Source organism: Poecilia formosa, unplaced genomic scaffold (genome assembly GCF_000485575.1).
Source record: "Poecilia formosa unplaced genomic scaffold, Poecilia_formosa-5.1.2 Scaffold17, whole genome shotgun sequence".
Taxonomy (NCBI): Eukaryota; Metazoa; Chordata; class Actinopteri; order Cyprinodontiformes; family Poeciliidae; genus Poecilia; species Poecilia formosa.
In genome coordinates this window covers 2144029-2165046 of record NW_006799956.1, presented here as the reverse complement: position 1 = coordinate 2165046, position 21018 = coordinate 2144029, and the positions used below count along the sequence as shown (strand labels likewise).

The 21018-nt window shown below is 41.5% G+C and overlaps 1 protein-coding gene across 1 annotated transcript in view; it reads right to left on the bottom strand.

The window, feature by feature from the left end:
• Positions 1-21018, bottom strand: part of kcnq1.2 (potassium voltage-gated channel, KQT-like subfamily, member 1.2) — a 207503-nt gene that overhangs the window by 107185 nt on the left and 79300 nt on the right. The gene's annotated exons all lie outside the window — the stretch shown is intronic.

The window sequence follows — 21018 nt, the reverse complement described above, 5'->3', positions numbered from 1 at the left end:
ACTTTATCTTTAGCCCATCTGACCTGCAGTGTTAGCAGTGACTTTAAAGCATTTCAAACTTGGTCCAGATGAATCTATTTCAGGTTTAAATCCAACACAAAACACCTTTTTCTCTCTTCCTTCTCATTCTGGAGAGATTGGGAGCCTTTGGTCTAAACTAAACAAAATACCAGGTTGAAAGTTCTCTCTGCGTGACTCGGGCTGGTGGGAGCTGAGATTTGAACTGAATATCACAAGTCCCTGATTTAATCTCATAATAGTTAGCTTTAATGTCCAAATGCAAGACATATGTGGGCCCTCTTTGGTTCACTCTCTTGGCCCACGTAGTTCACTTTCTCAAGATAGGAGCCGGTAGAGGGAATTGGCAACGCAACCGAAGCATTCCTGCTAGTTTGGTTTGATGCTAATTAGCCAAGACACTATAAGCACCCCTCAGCGAGTGGATTTAGAGGTTCTGCTGCCGAAGATGAACATTTGGAGAAGACGGGTTTTATAATTTTTGAAAAGCAAAGTAGGAAAAAGACCATAAAAACAATGACAGGGATGATTTAGGAGGATCTGAAAGGATTAAATTGCTACATTATAACAACCGGTGCATGCAAACATTACTGCAGTTTGTTTTGGCCTTCGCCCATGTGAGCGCTGATCCTTCTGGAATCCTACTCACACTTGTATCATGTACTGTACGTTCACTGAAGCTCTGCAGCAGAGAGAGTGTTGCTACTGAGATAGGAAGGGCAGGATTTGCTTAGAGCAACAAGCCCACCGGAGCCTCCCCTCACACACACACTGACACGGATACCATGGCGCCCACATGGCACGTCTCTTCTGTGACATCACCTCCGGCAACATTACGCAGACAGAACATGAAGCCCTTTTTATTTACTGTATGTATGAGCACAAACCTAGAGACGACACTGTGCTATATGGGATAACTTAATTAAATAACCTTCAATGGATTAATAAGGATTTTCATTTTCCCATTTCTACACGGAAACTGTCATGTCAGGACAGACATTTTGCATTCTAAGAAAGAAAAACATATAAGGCAAACATTTTAAAAATTCACTTCATCAAATCGACAAACTTCTAACTTATTATTAAAAATGAATTTCTTCTCTGGTTTGCCTGCTAACTGGCAGCTAGAGTTAAGAAGCTCAAGCTGCTAGCAAGTATAGCATTAGCATTAGTACTGTGGTTATTTATAATTTTTAATCATGTTCTACCAAGATGGGGCGGGATCCGTTTCCCCGACAACTAGAGCTAAGACGTGTCCTTCACTGCAACACCTTCCTCAGCGCTAACTAGGTCAGCTCGCCAACAAGTTTAGCGCTGGTTGCTAACTTAAATTGTCACTCCAACACAGAAACCTTGTCGACCACAGTACTGGCTGCAGTTCTTAGCTTTTTCCAAGTCAATGAAGTTGACTTAGGAGACTTTATTGACTCAGTAAAATCTGTATTACCCATGTTACGCAAATCCTCCTTACTCTTTTACCCACAATGAAAGAGGTTAGCGGCTGACTGCACCAACATCTCTGCTTAAATTCAAATTAAAAATGTTTGCTACCAAAATAAAGCAACTAATATGGTCAATATCACATTATGAAAATAATTTTCTTGATTAAAATGTGGATAACTTGATATTTATATACGTTCGCAGCACCTGGAATGTCCTTAAATGTCCCTCCTAGCTGACAAACAACACGCATGGAAAATGTTCCACCCAGATGATGTTTCAACAGCAAGATGAGTCCGTGGAGAAATAACCATGTTAGTACATTGTTTACGTCTCTTTTTCTACTTTTTCCAACAAAATTAGAAACGCCACGATTACTGGAAGACATAATCACCTTCATAACTTGATCAGAGTTTAGAAATCTAAACGTATAATCCAGGATTTCTTGTTTTTCTAAGGGATAATACTGACGCAGAGTTCCATTTCCACTCTTTAAAATTGGAAAGAAAGCAGAACATGTCACGTAAGCGACCCAGATGTCTGTCAGCCTCAAGTAATAAATACTCAACAGAAAATAACTACTTACCACATTTAAAAGTTACAGCAACTAAAGCACTATACCAAGGCTGGACAAGAATCCAAGCCTATCTAACCATTAGATGACAACAGAAGTAAAAAAAAAATCTCTAAAGTTTGCAGTTGGACGATTACAGCAAATCTGTCATTGTGGCATTATGCAACAGTTTTAAAAGATGAATTCATTTTAAGCCTTTTTACACATATTAATTATGCATGCTCTCTCTTTCTTCACTCAATACATGCGATACTGGTTTCTGTCCAAACTATTCTGGGAAGAGATGTTCAGGTTAACATGAACCGGCGTATAAACGAGGTCAGGCAGAGAAACACAAATATTTGTGTTTCAAATTCAAATCAATCTACAATCACCTCAAACCTTTTGCCCAACTGCTTTTTTTTTCTTTTCTTTTCTTCATTTTTGATGTCTTTCAAGGTATCCAGCCCTTCCAGGGTGATCTTAACAGGTTTTAAAAGATCTTAAAAATGCATTTCAAACAGATACCTGCTTACATACATTTCTAAGATGATTATGAGCTTAAACTGTAGAGTAGTTGTGTAATTTTCATGACTGCAACAATTTCTTCGGAAGAACTTTTTAGTCCTGTATGAACTACAGTGTTTACAAATTGACACAAATATCGTAGTGTTAAAATGGTGTTCTTATATACGAATTTCCTTATTATTATTATTATTATTATTATTATGCATTTGTACAGTCTATTGCTTGCCATGTTAGGGAATAACAGGGTCAGTGTATCGCTGGCTCTTTTCTGCAGGGATTATCCAGTGATAACAATCCGGCACGGCCTCAGCGAGCAGCAATCCCCTCCACCTAAACCGAGTAGCTTTGCACAGCGTGTGACCGGAAGGATTTCTTTTTGTCTCCACAACAGGAACGGGACGAAACGCGGTATGGGAACGAGAATGGGGAAGTTGGGGTTTCAGGTCCAAACCTGATGCTGTGGGAGAGTTATTGTAGCAGCAACCTGCTGCAGATACGTTCGCTCCGGCAGGAAGACGGTTTAACAATGAGAGCGCGAATGACAGCAGCGACGCAGGCAGGGATCGCATTAGTACCCAGAATCTGCGTAGGAGCAAAGGTCATGGCAGGAAACCCGCAGAGCAAACATCAACGTAGCCGTCACAAGACACAATCGACGTCGATCTTGAAAGATCACTTGGCCTGTTTTTGCAGTAACTTCTCTTTCAAATTCAAGATGTTAAGTTAAAAAAAGAAAAAAAGAAAAAAAAAAGAAAAAAAACGTTCCATTTGCGGTACATTTTGATGTCTGTATCGAAAACTGCACACAGGAAATTACACACCAGCTACAACAATAATCAGACAAATATATCATTCTACAGTAGTGCTTTTTCAGAAGGTAACTCAGGTCGTGACGGGAAGTTGTACGGGAAGCGAGGCCTGCCTCGTGCTCTGCGGCAAGGATCTTGTATTAAGACCAGCCGTGGGGATTTTTTTAAATTTTATTTTACTTCCTTCTTTCCATTCATTCAGTCTTTCCTTTCTTTGGCCGGCTTACCACTCCTTCTTCATTGAAAATACAGCATATTCAAATAGCAGATGTGTGAAGCTTAAAAACAATGTAGGGTCTGACTTAACGGCACACATTCATTCAGAAAATCTAAGTGTACTCCCCTTTTTCATCCCATTGAAATACTGCTGACTCAGCGCTTCTCTGTTCAACCATGTGCCTCTCCAAGAGAAAACCACTAATGGACTTACTGCTGACATTAACGTGGCGGTTACCTCTTTTTTTTGTCATTGTGTTCCATGTTATTATGCGTCTGGTTTGTCTTTTTTAACCTGCTGATTAAACTGGTTAAAAACTGTTTAAAAGTACGTTTTTCCCTTTTCACTGCAGCCATTTGCTTGCTCAGGAGGAGAGATTGCTGAAAAGTCAGAGCGTCAATGCCGTTAAATAGATGGCGCGGGTTGTGAATGTGACTGTCGTGATGTTCAGACAACGTTTTGATTTTGTAATAGAGGTTTTTCCGCTCCACAGCTGTAGGGGGCGCTCAGGAGCAAACGCTTTCGACTCCTCCTTCTGGGTTCGGAGCCAGAAGAACAAAGTTATGCCTCGGTAAGTTTCTAATATACATTTCAAAACCAATTTTCTTTTCTCGAAAAGGCATTAGCCACATTTTGTGATGCGGTAGTGATGAAACGTTTTGAAGGTTGATGTAGGAACAGCTGCATTTGTGACTGGAAGGTCTCAGGCAGACGGTTTCTAATGCGAGACTTTTGACCATTTTTGAAATGCAGCACTTTCTTTTGACGACTGTGTAATTTTTTTTTTATTCCACTTTACATGGTCACTTTACATTGTCATTATTTGAGTATAATAACATTGAAGTTTGCAGACCTTTAATGTGATGTAGAAAAAAAAAACAGGAAAAGGTTCAATACGTACAAATACATTTGCAGGGCATTGACCCGATGACAAAATAAAAAAGCAAAAACATTGACAAGTTGACATCCTAAAGAGGAGACTACAGCTCGTTTACCATTCATTTTCAGGAAATCAAAGGTTAAACAAGAAAAATAGTCAATTTGGAACAAAAAAAAATATGGGAACATGCGATTAGAGTTAAAAATATGGCAACTATGCTGAAGCAAAACCTGCTGACAAAGGAGAGTCTCATAGGTGTCAGGCCACAGAAACTTAACAACAACTCTCCTTCTTTCTCAACCACTCGTCCTTGGAGACAGGTCACACCCTGCACACACACCCACAATCACACTTTCTATATATGTACATACACACACAGGATTACAGATCCTTGTCTGCCTTTCTTCATGCACAAAACTGGACATTCATAGAGGATCTGCTCTAATGACAAACAGGAGAGGTTTTTGCACCGGCAGCCAAGAGCCACTGGCTGCACTTCCTGTCTCTGTGCATTTGTTTTTTTAGGTGCTATTTTTTTTTTTCTAATTACACTTCATGTAAACTCTTTGTAGGACACTGCATAGAGACGGGGAGAGAAAGAGAGAGAGAGTGTGTGTGTTTGTGCACGTCTATAAGAGCATTCTGGTTACAGAGGAGAGTTCAAATGAGGCTAGTGGGCCCCTGAAAATGCCAGTATGTCTGAGTGGGAAAACCCCAGCACAATGGGCAACGGGATCTGGGCCGGGACGGCAGCAGGCTATCTGCCAGCACTAACACAGCACTGAGTATGTTTGTGTGTGCGCATGCCTGTGTGGAGGAGAATAGAGGAATTATTTCTCTAATCAATCAATCTCTGGTCAATGTAAAATAATAATAATTAAAAAAAAAATTAAAAAGTGCCTCTGGCTCAGACTAAAAGCACGTAAATCGAAGCTGCGCGTCGGAATGGCAGCTGCCGAAAGGGATCCGAATCGAGTTGTTGTCGTCCTTCCAAATTCAAAATGTATGCAAACGACAACCGACGTGTCCTGAGTGGCTAGTATTTAACAGCCCTTTGTTCTTTCCTCTGCTATCTTTAACTGCTGCAGATAGAAAGCTGGAGCAGCAGTGATTTACATGACAAATTGCTGCTGGCGGAGCAACAGATGGTGCCAATATGGGCTCGTCACACTATCACAGAATCAATTGTGCGTGAGACGGGCTACATGCTCTCTGAGCTTTAACGTCACTCGTGTTTACAGCTCATATGTGTGTGTGTGTGTGTGTGTGGTCTGGTCATGTCTTTTTAGTAAAGTCCTATCGCTGGGCACCTGCAGCAATTTTTTTTTTTTTTTTGTGGAGGGCGGATATAAAGGTCTCCTTGTGAGCACGCGTGAGCCCGGATTACCAGATGTGTGCTCTCTCTGTACTTCTGAATCTTCAGGTGAGGAAGCAAACATGCACTCGCTCCACCCCGTCCCCTGCAGCCTGTTACTGTAAGCGAGCTTCGGCTAGAGCAAACAAGCGCTTTCCCGCCTGCAGCGCTCAACCGCCCAGGGCAGGAGAGAATGAAACAAGGAAAAGAAAAAAAAAAAATCACACTGCAGCTTCCTGCTGGCTACAACAACTAAAATTAGCCAAATTGCCTATTAAGGTGCTTTTTCATAAATAATACATATTGTATACATATTACACATAAACAAGTATAGAATGGAGTGAAAAAATATTTAGGAAATTCTTGTGTTTTTGTCATATGGTACATGTTGCGAATCAGCAGACAGAAGTGATCTGTTGACAGCATGCAGTTTTGAGATTATGAATTTATTCATGAGATGAACGAAAGTCATCCAGAGCAACCTGACCCTGTGTGACGATGTAGCTGCCACCTAAACTTTATGACGCACTGCGTTGGCATTTACTCCACTTTCAAGCCTACTCTAGTTTGCAGAATCTGTTTTCATTGAGCTGCATTGGAGGGTCAGCGAGCAAGAAACAGTTGGGTGTTATTCTAGACTTTGACTAGGCCACGCCAAGACTTTCATTTTGTTTAATTCTGAGCCCTTTGGAGGTGGAGATGCTGACATTGCTTTGAATCATTTCCAGCTGCATAACTCATGAGTACTTGAGTTTATGTCAGGAACTGCTGACTTGAACGTATAACAGAACGACACACCGACTCGGAATGTCAGAATAAAATAAAACCATAACAGTTTGTTGCAAAGGTACCAAAGTCCAAAACATTTTTATGCTACTCTGGCACAAATATTGACATAAATTAACTGCCAGGTTCGAAAATTTCAATCTTGCGTTGGGACAAAAACAGCAAAACACTTTCAGAAGCCCCCATTTAGAAATAAAAACCCTTGTCTGTTGTTGTTGCTCTCACTAGGTGAGATTTTGCTTCTGCTGCCCTCAACCCCACCTGCAGTTTGCTAAAATAACTTCCTCAAATATCACGGCTTTGCATAGCTAAAGATAACGGCAATAACTTTTACCTCATTCAATATGAGCTCAGTGTGATGGACAACAAGCCGGGCCTTATTTTCAGCAACAACCAGGGCGCCTACACAACACACAGGAGGCGGTTAAGCATCCATAAAAATAATTTTAAAAGTTGTTCCACGCATAAATGAGATAATTGTTTTTAGCAATTATCTCATTTATGTGATCCTGGTCTGCCCCGTCTTTTAGAGTCGCCCTGGGCAACTGCCCACATGTCCAATTATTCAAAAATGTCACTTTTTTCTGAATCTTTTCCACAAGATGAAGTAAAAATCGGTTGCATAGTAAAATTATTTTAGATAATTTTGTTACTTTGAGTAGGTTAATAATAAATTAGTTTTCTCACTTAACATTAACCTGTAGCTAGAGAAAGCTAGCATTCGCTATGCTAAGCGCTAACACTTTGATCAAAACAATGGCCTAAGAGTTCAAATTCAGGGCCAACATTTTATGATGCTGCACAGTGAACTGATCCTGAATGTTATTGTGCAAATTCAAGTTGACTGAATTGCTTTTTTTGTAACTCAGCACTTTTCCAAGTGCTGACTTTTTATTTACATCCAGTAATCATTCCTGCCTCCACAATTTAATCCTCACTCAACCTTAGAAGCAATAATCTGGAAAACATCCGCCAACTGTGAAAATATCGTTTTTACTACATATTCGTAACGATCTGAAACATCCTTGCGCCACATGATGACCTCATACTTTGTGTTACTATGCGCGCAGTAGCCTCAAGGTTACAGTGGCTCATTCGTGATAAGTAGACCGGCGGTTAAAATCCCAAGACGGGCACAATTTTGGTCGAGGGAAAGTGAATGAGTAACACTTTCCCTCCTTTAGGCAAGGTGCTTAACCCGCAGCTGCTGCAGCGGAGCGGAGTAGTGGCAGGGAGAATAACTGCTGTGGTCGTCCTGGGCAGCTTTTTAAAGTGTGAATGCGTGTTCGGTGAATGAATGAGAAGAGCATGTGTGTTCCCAGCGAAAAGAACACTGGGTTGAGGTTTAAATAATAAGAATTAAAAAATAATAACAGTGCAACTGGAAATTTAAATTGGGGAAAAATAAAAGAAAAGCTGAGAATCAATCACGACTAAATAATGCAAGAAAACACACAAAGAGCGGTCAGTGATAATGAGGATTATGACTCATATTGCGTACTGTCTCTGGCTTGCAGCTGTGTGTGTGTGTGTGTGTGTGTGTGTGTGTGTGAATATTTGTGCATTTGGGTGAGTGTGCTCAGATCTCTCTGCGTGTGTGTGCATGTGTGTCCCTCCATTCTGGCTGGTACTATTTGCCTCCCTGTTTTCCTCCCTTCCAAAAGATTAATCGCCCAGATGTTTCCTTGTTTTGCTGTTGGCTCTTTTTCGCATTATATATCAAACAGAAACATCTCTCTCTCTCTCTTCCTCTCTCTCTCTCTCTCTCTCACTCGCAATGAGTCAATGTGGTTTTTGTTAATGGTCATGTAGTGAGTGGAGGTAGAGCAGCGAGAACGGGATTTTTATTTTTCCACTTGCGGTTTAATTTCTTACAGACATGTCCAATCCGATTCAATCGCAGTGCATTTGAGAAGATCTGTGCTCTCCCGAGAAGTTTTTGCGCGGCGCAAGGAAAACCTCTGCATTGTCACCTCCGCACTGTGGAGGATTTTATGAAAGAAAAAGAAACAGCATCTGCTTCGCAGGTGTGTGATTATAGATTAATGGGCCGTCACACTGGGATGACAGATTTGCTGGTGAAACATGAATCCACGTCGTTCACACACTGTAATTTTCAGTGCTGTACTCGCTATCCACAATGAATTTCAGTCATTTGCTCTCCTCAAATTTTAAAGCACTAACATTTTGAGGGTAGTGACACCTTGTGGCACAAACTATAAACTGCAACCTATAAAGTAACATTTTTTTAGCAGATTCAACAACTTCGCTCTCAAAAGTTTGGTTTGCTTCTGTCACATAATGGTGGAAGAACAAAGGAGAGCGCCAATTAGTGTCAGCTTGCGGCAATTTTGGAAAGTGAAGGTTTTGATGTAAAAGAAAGACAATTATCCACATTCCTCCACAGAAAAAAATGTCGCTCATTTGCATATCTTGCAAATTCTTCTAAATGGTGCCCAAAGACTTCTGACTTAACCTGCACTTTAACTAGACATCAGCTAGCGACTGGAGTCAGTCAATTCTCAGCTCCGTTGTTTCCAGTCGATGACCTGCAAGTGGAAAATCGGAATTTCAGATTTTCTTTCCGGTCAGTCAACACACCACGACTGAACTGATTCGGGGCGATGACGTTCCTCAGTGAAGATGGCTCAAAGTCGGCCCTTTTCAGGATTAGTGAGGTGTTCAAGATGGACGCATAGAGATGTAAGAAGACATTTCAAACTGAAGTGTATTTTCTGTGATACCTCAAGAAATGTCAGTGGTTTATTCAGGAAAAAGTGAGACTTTCAGCAGACAACAGGAAGGCCTAACGCAGAGCAGGAAACTGGCTTCGTTTTCTCAGTTTGGAGATTTAAAGTCATGTCTGGTAAAAGTGTACATTCAATTAAATATAACCATGCTTCCTGTCAAGAAATATTGATGTCATGGACATCAGTGTAATAGATACACATGAACTCAGTCAGCCCTTTCTCAACAACACAATGCCAATATGTTTGTTTTTTTTTTTTTTTAGCAATGACTCAGACTCATACTTGCGGCTTTTTGTCCTTGAATGTGAACCATTTTCCAGGTTTACATTAAGGGCAGGCTTCTGTTAGCTCTTTAAAAACAAACTTCTATTTTCCTTTGTGTAATGCACTCTTCCGCCGCTTAGACTAACTACTGCAACTTAATCGTTTTCCCTCTTCCTACTCTGAACCTTCAGTGCCTATAGAGTATTGATCCCTTTGGATCTTTGGATCATCTTTGTTGCTTTTACAATTCAGTCATGAGCAACAAAATTTAGGCTGTTTTGAAATTTCATTTCCAACTGGAAACTGATTTCTACAAAATAATGACAAGTAATATGCGATATAAAATAAGTGCTTGCATAAGTATTCACCTCTTTAAGTCAACATTTGCAACATTTTTTGTTTTTGTTCACATGCTTTTCGTCAACATTTTGTTAGAAAATCAATGTTCTCTGAAGATGTAGTCCTGTTGTGGATGAAAAATAAAACTGTTCTCCAGGACTTCCCTATATTTTTGCTGCATTCATTTTACCTTCTGCCTTTACAAACCTTCAGTGTTGATGCCAAGAAGCATCCACACAGCATGATGCTGACACCACCATGCTTCACAGGGAGGTGATATGCAATGAATGGACCAAACATGGCGTCTTGTCTGATCCATTTTGGCAAATGGACCAGACACTTGACCATGGACTCTCCGATGTGGCTTTTGGCAAACTCTCGTCAAGCCCTGGCATGACTTTTCTTCAACTGTGGCTTTTTCAGGAAAGAAACTGAACAGCTAGCGTGTTTCAGTCTCGCTAGCTGTTGTCTCTACACCTCTGAAGATGCTACAGAAGGTTTTTAAAATGTTGACTCTGCTCCTTGATAAGAGCTCATGAAAGCTCTTATCAGTAAGGCTAGAAAGGTTGTTGTAGGACAAAATAATCTATTTCTTTAAAGGCCAAAACTGGCATTGCCAGATGAAAAGTTTTCAAGAACTGGAAATCTCAAATCAGTCACAAGCTCTCAAATCAATGTATCCAAATTCATTCATTCATTTTTTTTTATTTCAATATAGAAATCATGCTCGGTCTGACCTCAACCACCAAGCAGCCTACATTAGACCAAAGTACCCTGATTGAACTCAGACATCAAAGTTACAATTTATTTAACTAAACAAGTTTTCAAAGAGCAAATACAGTCAAGTCCAGCTAAATACCGTAACACAATCCTGACCTTGTGACAGTTACGAAATTCTGTAACACTAGCTTATGCTAGTGTGGCCCGCACACACACATACACACACACTCCCTTTGTGCAGCATCATATTAAAGGTCGGTGCGTTGAACTCTACGGGCTCCTTCCCCATACAGCCACTGGCCATATGGTGCCCAGGGGCTGGCCTTAGTAATTGATGGTATCTGTCGGTCTGTCCGTAGATAGGGGCCCCCGGGGCCCCTGAGATGGCAAACCTAAAACATACAGATATCCAGCATGGGGAATGGAGATGAGGAGGGGGATATGCTAGTGTTTCAGCCCTCCTCCTCTATTCATTCATTCATCTATACAAAGAGTTAACTCCCCCAACTCCCACACTGCAAACCACAATTGTGCTCAGGCTTTCTGATAAAGGCCTTACTCTCTCTCTCTCTCTCTGGCTCTGGCTCTGGTTGGCTGGCCAGGACCCTCAGTCTTTGGGGCTTCAAAGCCCCCTGGCCTGGGTTTGGTCCGGCTGCCTCGGTCTGCACCGCTCACTCTCCCACTGCTGCTTAGTTAACCCCTAGAATGAGCTCTTTGACTGGGACACAGCCAGCCAGATGGCACCCACTGCATGGGGATCACTGGGCACCGGCAGATTGAGACTGGGAGAAAAGCACAACACTGGCCAGGTTTAATGGGAATACTTCAGCACACCAGTTTGGATGCTACGTGAATAGTCAGTTTTAGAAAGACAGACACTGACGTGTCAGAGGCGCCACAGGCCAATATGAGACTCTTGCCATATGCAGATAAGCACCACGTTACATCACAAACTACTTCAAGTGCTACTTACACATTAAACCAATTAAAATAATGTCACCTATGAGATTTCGATATTGTTATTTGGATTTCTATGCATATATTAAAGAAAGAAAACAGGGATGAAGCACTAAATTTAATTACAGCTTTAAACTGAGCATATTTTCATCTTTTTTGTCGTTCTTTTGTAGGGTAGCACTAGGAGCCTAACAAGTTAACCTGAGCTGGTAAATTAGCTGGCCGTTTCTTCAGGAAGCCAGTGGGCTGTACACACATAGCTTACTGGTTGTACTTTTCTAGGTAAATACTATTCAATTTGACCCATTGGGTGGGCTCCCTTATGCCATGGCTGTTTCTTACAATCAGAAATACCTAAAAAAAAAAATAAATAATAATAATCACTGAATGTGTTTTTTTTTTTTCTTCGAAGAAAGAGGAATGAATGGTAGGCTTCTTTCAGCCATCTGACTGCCAGTGCACGGCAACGAGTGTGGGAGGGGCACTGCTGAATTTGTAGCTACTTCATACCGATGTGAAACGTTTTTTGACATCTAATTAAAAAGGACTTACAGGAACAATGTGATGGAAAATATTGGTGTTTTTAACCAAAAAGCCGAGACAAATCTTGATGCTAATAAACAGACAGTGCTTAAAAAGCAGAGCAGAATAATTCCTCACTTTTAAATTGTCTATCTGGAAAAAGAAAGCATGATAGAGCGACAGACAAGATAGAAATAATTTCATTTTTAAGTACTGCAAAAACAACAGGCTAACCATTAGCCGCTAACAAACACTGAAGTCGGCGTCTGCTTTGCAGTTGCTGATCTGCTCTTTCAGATCTTTGATCTGAAATTTCAAATCAATCAAGTCTTTGATTTCTTTGAAATTTATGGGTCTATTTTCATTCAAATTTAAATAAAGCTTCAACTCGTCCTCACAGCCTGTATGTCTTACAACCAGACTTATTTAACATTTTTCCAATTAAATCCTGCCAGATTTGAAACAGGCTAAAAGATTCATAAATGCAGAGCAATAAAACAAGAAAGAGAGAAGAAGCTGTAGAAACAACTTCTACAACTACCAAAAAAAAAAAAGGCAAATCTGTAGCATTTTTTCCCCCTCCCCATATCTTAACTCTGCAGTCTATGTGTAGCATATAGCCATTTTCCGTATTTCGTCCACTTAAAGTCGCATGCAGCTCCATTTTCTCAGGGTCTGTTGACCCTTACACATGCGTGTGTGACTTTTTCCACAGCCATGTTCGCTGCACCCCACCTCCCCATCACCAGGGGCGAGGCAGACACACACAGGATGGGATGAGTGTGAAGGCGTGGGAGAGAGAGGAGAGGAGCTCAGCTCGTTCCCACAGGCCTCCGGCTCATGGTGCTACGCTTTCAACAAAGACCTCTGCACCGGGGCGCGGCACCCCGGCGTGTAAGGCTGACGTATACGCAAACACACATGAATGTGCGCGCATACGACAACGCGTTTAATCTAATCTAATTGCACAAACAGGGGGGGACGGAGGGAGAAGGGGGGGCATTCGCAACTTGACGGTCACAAAAAGCAGATTAAAAGCGTAAACAAAGCCACGATTTTTGGCAGTGACCTTGTCGGTGCTCGTCAAAGACGACAATTACAGTGATTTCAGAGAAGTGGCATCAGCTGAGACAATCAGGGTGAAATGACACAATGTGTTCATTTTTTACTATATATATACGCGGCTCAAACGACACGGACATCGTAGGAAGGTGGAGCATGCGTCGCGACGTTCGTCACGCAGAGAGCGGCTCGATGTTTCACTCGAACTCGGTTGTGAACCCTCTGCGTCTCGGGGATGACCTTGAACTCGGAAAGCTCTGCGGATGGGTCATCCGTGGAAAATCTCTGGCTCGTGTGACGCAATGCCTCAGGCCGTCGAGGCAAACAAACATCAACAAACGACGCATTGGAGAGGGAGCTTTAATCTCGCATGCGGCAAGCTGAGCACCAGATGATGTTTCCCTTAATATCAAGCAGCTTGTTCCCATTTTATTACCATTATGGCAGCTGCCTCACTTAATCATTTCCCCTAAACAGCTCAGAGCTCAGAATCGGAGCTGCGAAAAAAATCCGATATTATTCACATGTAGCTGACAGTGAATAATATCGGATTGTCAGGATTGCTCATGTTTGGTTTCATTTTAAGGAAGATAAAGATTTTACTCTCCTTTCCAGTTGAGTAAAATCTCTTAAAATTAGGATGATTTTCTAATTTGTTTTGACTGAATTCTTATAAAATGTGTGATTGACTACATCAGACTGACCACAGAAGGATTGTTTCTCGTCGCCTTCAGATAAACTAAGTTTCATTTTACGGATAACCGCTACGCTGAAAAAAGCTAAATCTCAGAAAGTATTTCTGGTCTAGTTTCAAGCACAAATATCTTAGTATGTTTGAAATAAGACAAAACTAACTCACAAGTAACTTTTCAACAAGATATATGACCTTATTTTAAGTCAATAATTTAAAACAAGACATGTTTCCCATGTCTTCAGTGAAATAATCTGTTAGTGGAGCTGGTACTTTTTCATTTTTTTTTTTTTTTTGCAGTTAACCCTACAGATAAAAAAAGAAAAGAAAATCAGATCAACTTTTCTGAAGATACATGCGACAGACGATACAGTTTGTTTTTTAACTTGTGAAATAAATCCTCTCGTCTTCCTGCGGAAAATAAAACGACGGTGACCTTAACGTAACCTGTCCACGGCGAAGACGGACCAAAAGGATGCCAGAAAAGAAAGACGACCCCACTCCAAAGCCCATACCTTAAAAGAAGACTGAAATTTGCAGCTGTCAACGTGGAAAACCCAAATACCTTTCAGGTATTTTTAGGGTCTGATGAGACAAAGAATCGGCTGCTAAGCAACAATGACAAGGAAAAAAGGTTTCAGTGAATCAAAACTTTTCTGTCCATCACGCTGATTAGGACTGCACAAAATGAGTTGAATATAAACATAATTTATTGTACAGAAATTGGTATTTCCGACAGAAAGATGATCCCAAAGACATCAAAACTGTTGATTCAAGACAATCTACAGTACATTCAAATCAGGCAAAGTCAGATTTATTTGTATGCCACATTTCATGAACGAAGCAGTTCAAAGTGCATTCAAACAAGTTCACACAGTTCTTGTTTGTTTTTTTTTTTTTTTTTTTCCAACATCACTGTATTTGTATGTTCGACATGCAATCCTCCTCCAAAAACTGAATGGCTCAAATAAAACCTGAAAGGCCCAAATTATTAAAAATATTAGACTAACACCTAAACAAGCTGAAACAACCTCTGAGTAAAAATAGAAGTGGAAAAAAATGACATTAATTTATTAATGACTTCCAAACAGCTAATTTTTATTATCTGTGTACTTTTTTTTCCCAGCCCGTAAACAAAAATACTGCCTAATTTAGAAATTAGAAATATCACATACCTTTTTTAAAAGTTTTTTAAAGTCCATGCGGTGCCGTTTCAGACGTCATTTAGCTGATTGCCTCTCAATAAAGAGCCGTCAGACTGGTGCAAAAGCTGCTTTTCTAAAACCAGGCGACTGAATACGCAAAATCCGTCAACCAGAATTTCACATTTTTTAGAAAACACTACAGAAAATAATTTGACATTAGTACCAGGTATGGCACTAAAATTAAATTCAGGGTTGCTTAAAGGCCTCTCAAAGCGGAAATAAACCTGCTATTCCCGCGTGTCTCGTTTATCATCTTAAAAAGTGAAATCTTTATAAAAGGAGTGAGGATATCACGTTTAACAGCTGTTCTTGTGACTTTGTAAGGCATTTATACATCTAAAAATATCTAAAATGAAAAAGTCCACTAAATAAATAAATAAACTGCAGAAAGCTCATCAGGTGTGATTGTAGTTCAGTGCCACATGACCCACATGCTAAAGGCAGCAGCTTCCTGTGTGATTCCACAAGGCAACCAGAGTAACTCTCTCTCTCTCTCTCTCTCTGTCAGCCCCCCCTCCTCCCTCCACACCTTTTATTTATTGTATTTTCTGTTGCCTGTAAGAGCACCGGGCCTCCCCACCCTCGTCTTTCTCTGTACGTTACAGGTCTGTCTCTGGTCTGGGTAAACAATGTCGGCTATAGTCAACAGCTCGCTGCTCGCCTGAATGGCCGCTCTTATCTGCAGTGTGCAGGTTGCGTGGTGGCAGCGGCACATGTGCTGATGACAGCTTCGCGCTGAACAGGCTGCGCCGCCATACAATACCTTCCACTGTACACCTGTCCCCCGGCTTAGCAGTCTAGACTGGCTCACAATAAACCTACGACGCTCCTTAAGCAGCCATTTGTTCCATGTGTAGCATTGTTATGTTGTTTTTTTTTTTCATTCTTTCTGAGTCACTTTAGCAAACTTTATAAATTATTTGCATTAGCTGCTGAGCTTTGTAGATGACAGAGAAAATGTCAGCCACCTGCCCACATCCCCTCACCGTGTCGCTGCCTTTGTCGCGGCACTGTTTGCCCTGGTCTGACCCGGGCCAGGCCTGTTTGCTCTTTGGGACGGACAGACTGATAAAGAGGGAGCGACGTGGAGGAGCGAGGAGCCTCTTCATTTGTACAAGCTCTCTGGCACCATTCAAGACTGGAGGCTTTGACAAATGGAGGCAATAAAGGGGCGAGGCCTGGCAGGGGCTCAATTAACCACTAGTGGCATTGGAAGAAGAGTGGGACACGGACCAGGACCTTTGCCTCTATAGAGACGGAACAAGTGAACTACAGGGAGGGGGAGGCCTGGCAATTTGTTCAGCTGTCTGTCCGTCCCTCAGAGCAGACCTGGAGCGTCTGTCTCGGTGTCTTTCAGCTCTTTCTTTGGGAGCGTTAACCTTGCTCAAACACACGCACAGCAGCTAGAGTCGTTTCTTACAGCGTGCTTGCTGTAAGAAACGCAAGCGCGTTTCTTACAGCAAGAAACATCGCAAACCGTGCGATGCCGGTTTGTCTTAAACCGGCATCGCACGGTTTGAGACAAATAAAATCCTGTCCACACAGTGCTCATCCTGAAGGATGTGCCGTTTTGACTCCGAGGCTACTTCAGCCATGCGTGCACCAATATGGCGTTCATGCTAGTACAAACATGGCATTAGTTAAGCAGAGCCAAAAAGCCAACAGTCCTTATTTAGGGGGACAAGTGCGCGCAGTCCCTGTAGCGCTGCCATCCATTCCCAGTGACAGTCATTTGTGTACCTTACACTCTCGGCACCAGCGAGCCCGTTACATTCAAATTCAAATGGAAACCTATAAGGGGGGTTCGCAGAGAGCAATTAGCAGTGGACTTCTGCAGAGTCTGGTGAAGACTTTTAGCTCTGTGGGTCCGTCATGCAGAGGCACTGACCCCTTTCAGATTGACGAAAAGAAAATAATAATAATAAAAAAGGGAGAGGGTATTGCCTAGCAACAAGAAGAATGACCGGCGGAGTTGGGACAGCATATTACGCTCAGAGACGAGAGCTGGCGTGGTTTCATGGCGGTTGAGCAAACAGAGATTTCAATTGTGGCAGTATGAGCATCAAACCAAGAGACACTTTGGAAATCTTTTTCTGTGGCAAAAAAGTCTCCAGAAAAGGCATTCAAGTTTTCATTATATATACACTTTTACAAGCCCCTTTACCAAATCAAACTTGCAGCTCACTAATGAGCAAATAAATCCAAAACCTTAAGTAGCTCAAGAAAATGTATTCTTAATTTAAGGTCTTTTGTTTAGGTGTGCTCAAAGAAGGTATTCTTGAAGACTTTCTTAAGACAAACAAAACCACTTTGTTTTTTTTTTTTCCCTTTCTTTTTGGAAACAGTCACAAAAACAAGCCAATTCCCTGAAATCTGGAAAATACGCCAAATAACACGTCGAGCTGCCTGACAAGTAGCTTACAGCGAAAGAAATTGTTTTGATATCCCCTTTCTGCGAACAAGAAGTCTGCAAAGGAGCGATAACAATCTTATCTTGACAGCTGGCTCACACACACACACAGCACACACACACAAATATACAAGCACACCACATCAAACACGGCAGCACATGGTCAGACTGTGAGCACATGTTCACCAAAATTGAACAGCGAGATGTGTACATAAAGACGCTCATGTACGACCACATCCAAAGCACAGCTGTCTGTTTTAGTCCCGTTTGAAGAGAAGACACAATGACTTGCTGCAGACGACGCAGAGAAAACATGTTGGTAACACAAAGAACAGAAAGAGGATGTGAGAGTGGAAAAAACAGAGCGACTGCTTTGACTAAGAGGAAGACAGGTGAGTGCAAGACGAGAAGGAAAAGTTAACCTGAAGTGGAAATCAGAGGGAAGAGTAAAATAAAGCATAAGACCTGAAGACATGTAATGCAGTGCGATAGCTGAGGAAAGTCAACTATGCGTGTCGACCCCCCAGACACCTATCCACGCCAACATCCATCTTTCCGTCACCTTTGTACGAGTTGCAGTGATGCGAAAACATATTAGCCCTTTACAGATTTCTTCTATTTTCTTGCTCAAAACATTTCAGATCCCCCAAAAAACCCTTTCAGTAAAAACTGCCATCAATCATTTGCAATAACTTGCTATGAGTTGTTTTGCTGAGAGGCTGTGCTAGTTTTACAATGCCAAATGCACTCTTGGCTCATGCCTCACGCTGGCCACCCTTGAGCAGGATTACCACTGTTCTATGTTTCCATATTGAGGAACGGCTCTCGCTGAGGTTTGCAAAGTCTTAGGAATGGCGTTTTAATCTTGTCCAGAAAGATAGATGGCGATGGCTTTTTTTTTTTTCTTTCTTTCTTGAATTTATGTTGATGAATTTAACTGATGCTATTGTGGGAGCTATTGAAATCTTTTAGCCTGTGCTATGTTGTCAAACAGGTTCTGATTCAGAGATTTCTTCTTTTTTTTCCAGATCTGGCAGTAATCAGATATGGGTGCGATTAGTGAAATCGATCTCAGCTGTCCAGAAAATGTAGATAATCACAGTTAATTAATGTGTTTAACAATGTTGCTTTCCGTCATCGGATCAGTTTGGGTTGTAGAGATGGATTTTGTTTCTGAAGTTGCTATTCACCTTATTTGTGATGCTTCCAGCTCTCTCTGCATCTTTATCATCTGTGTCAGGTGTGGGAGTTTATTGCAATGAGGTTTCAACCAACAGCCTGAATTTACCATTAGTACAGACAATGAAATTACAAGGACAATATGTAATTTAAATTTCAGGACAAGTTCAAGCATTGAAATAGTTTGTAGGAAGGACAAATGTTCTCTCTGCTCAACATACAACACATTACAGAAATAAACTCCTTTCATTCAGATTTATGAATTTTGAGCATGGATATTTGGTCACAATTGAAATCTATTTAAACAAATTATATCGTCAGTTTGCCATTTTGTTGTCAACACATTGTTCTTTTTTCAATTCTAATCAACTCAATAGTAACCCTCCTCCCCCCAAAAAATACTTCTTTTTTTTTTGCCAAAAAGAAAAGAAACAGACTGGGCTACATACTGTGTGTAACATGCAGCTTTTTTTTTTTTTTTTTTTTTTTGTTCAATTCTGTTTGGAGGACAGTAAAAGCTGTTGCGCAGCGGCTCGTCTCTGCGTTGCTGGGGATGTTTACTTAAACTTTGCCTGCCCAGCACAGGCGGCGACCGTGAGGGGGGGACGGACTGACATGACTCCAGATTTTCCTTCAAATATTGTGTGTCAGTCATCTCTGATTTATCTGTGCTGTGTACATTTAAATGGTCTTGTTTTTTTTTTTTTCCCTTGGCCTTCCTACTGATAAGCCTGATAGAAAGGCGCTGGCTCCTGCGACAGCCCTGACGGAGAAGCCTCTTCAGCCGCATGTCTGCCCTCCCTCGAGGTCGAACACGGGTCACGGTGTTTAAAGCTGAACTCCTGACACCCGTGCCAAAGAATGAGACGTCTCATTGTGCAGAAACAGATATCTAGTAGCACAAAAAGCCCGAGGCCGACTCCCCGTCTTTTGCCTGATGAGATACGTCTTCTCCTGGTCGCGATGGCGGCGGCGGCTTGAAGGAGTTTTTTCCTCTCTTACGGTTGGTTGGTGACCTGATAGTCACACAGACATTGTAACCGTTAGTCATATTTTCCTGTGAGTCTCGCATTGGAGCAAACGGAGCTGGACGGGAGTTCATCCTAAACACGCTTTGGGAGATGACAGGTTTTTCTAAAGATGAGATTCGTTTACACGGCAAAGCTCATTCCGGTATCTGCTAAAGGCATCAGCGCAGTGCAGGGCTGCTCCGTTTTGCTCCCTCCCTGCACTATTTTTCCAAAGCAGCAGAAAACCCACTTGGGAATACTTGAGGTTTGGAAGAGTCGGATTCTGGCAGCGGCTCCGGGAAAAGTTGGATGCCGTCCAGAAACAATATTTTTGATAAGAACGCATAAGACACTGTATCTACGCTTATAAAATACTCTGTGCTTTTCCCTCCAAAAAGAAAGAAAAAAAGCTTTTTATCTGATCAGGTTACTGTTCTCATTTTTGACAAATTAAAAAGAAGAAGCTTAAAGAACCTTTTTCTCTTCTGATAGATTTACAACCTGCTACTCAACATAGAGTATTTAGGTATTTCTCGCTAAATCTCTGTGAATTCCTGCTATTTCCATTCCTCGATTCTCGAAGTAATACTTAAACAATCTTCGCATGACATCGGCGGAGCAATTACTCAGCTCCCAGTCATCTGTCGGAGGCCCAAATTTGAGTCCATCTGCAGAATAAAGATTTCTTTCTTTACTTGTGACGGCCCATCAAGGAATACGGCCGAAACGAGAGCCAAGCTGAAGGACAGCGAGGATTCTGTGTCAGCCGAAGAGCGCAGCTTGGCAAAGGCTCTTGATAAAAGACCAGCATCCGTACGTCGAGTTTGCTGCGAATGTGGTTTTGGCATTCATTCACTTAAATAAGCAGGCCCATCCTGGTAGCAGATGTTGCTTCAAAATCTACAAATATTGTTCAGCGGTATTGGTGTTTTCACAGATGGACATTTTTACTCGAGCCAAGCGTTCCTGCTCACAATCACTGATCCTGGTCTTTGTTCAGCCTCATAGTCGTGGAGTCTCGGACCACATTACAGTGAATGCTTTGCTGCAAAGGTAACTTTTCCCCTCCGTTCTGAGGAACACCAAAAGTAGATGGTTTCCTGTTCGACCAGAAGGTGGGGAAAAACATTTTCATTGATGTCAAACTAAAACACACGAGACGAAAACTAGGGGACTCTCCCAAAACAATTACATTTTATTTTTCATTAACCATTGTTTTACTCAACAGAAATCCTATTCAGGAAACAACTAATGTAACTTTGATGCTTTGGATTAATTTATCCCTTCGCTATAATTCATACCTTTCTTCTTCTTTACATTCTGT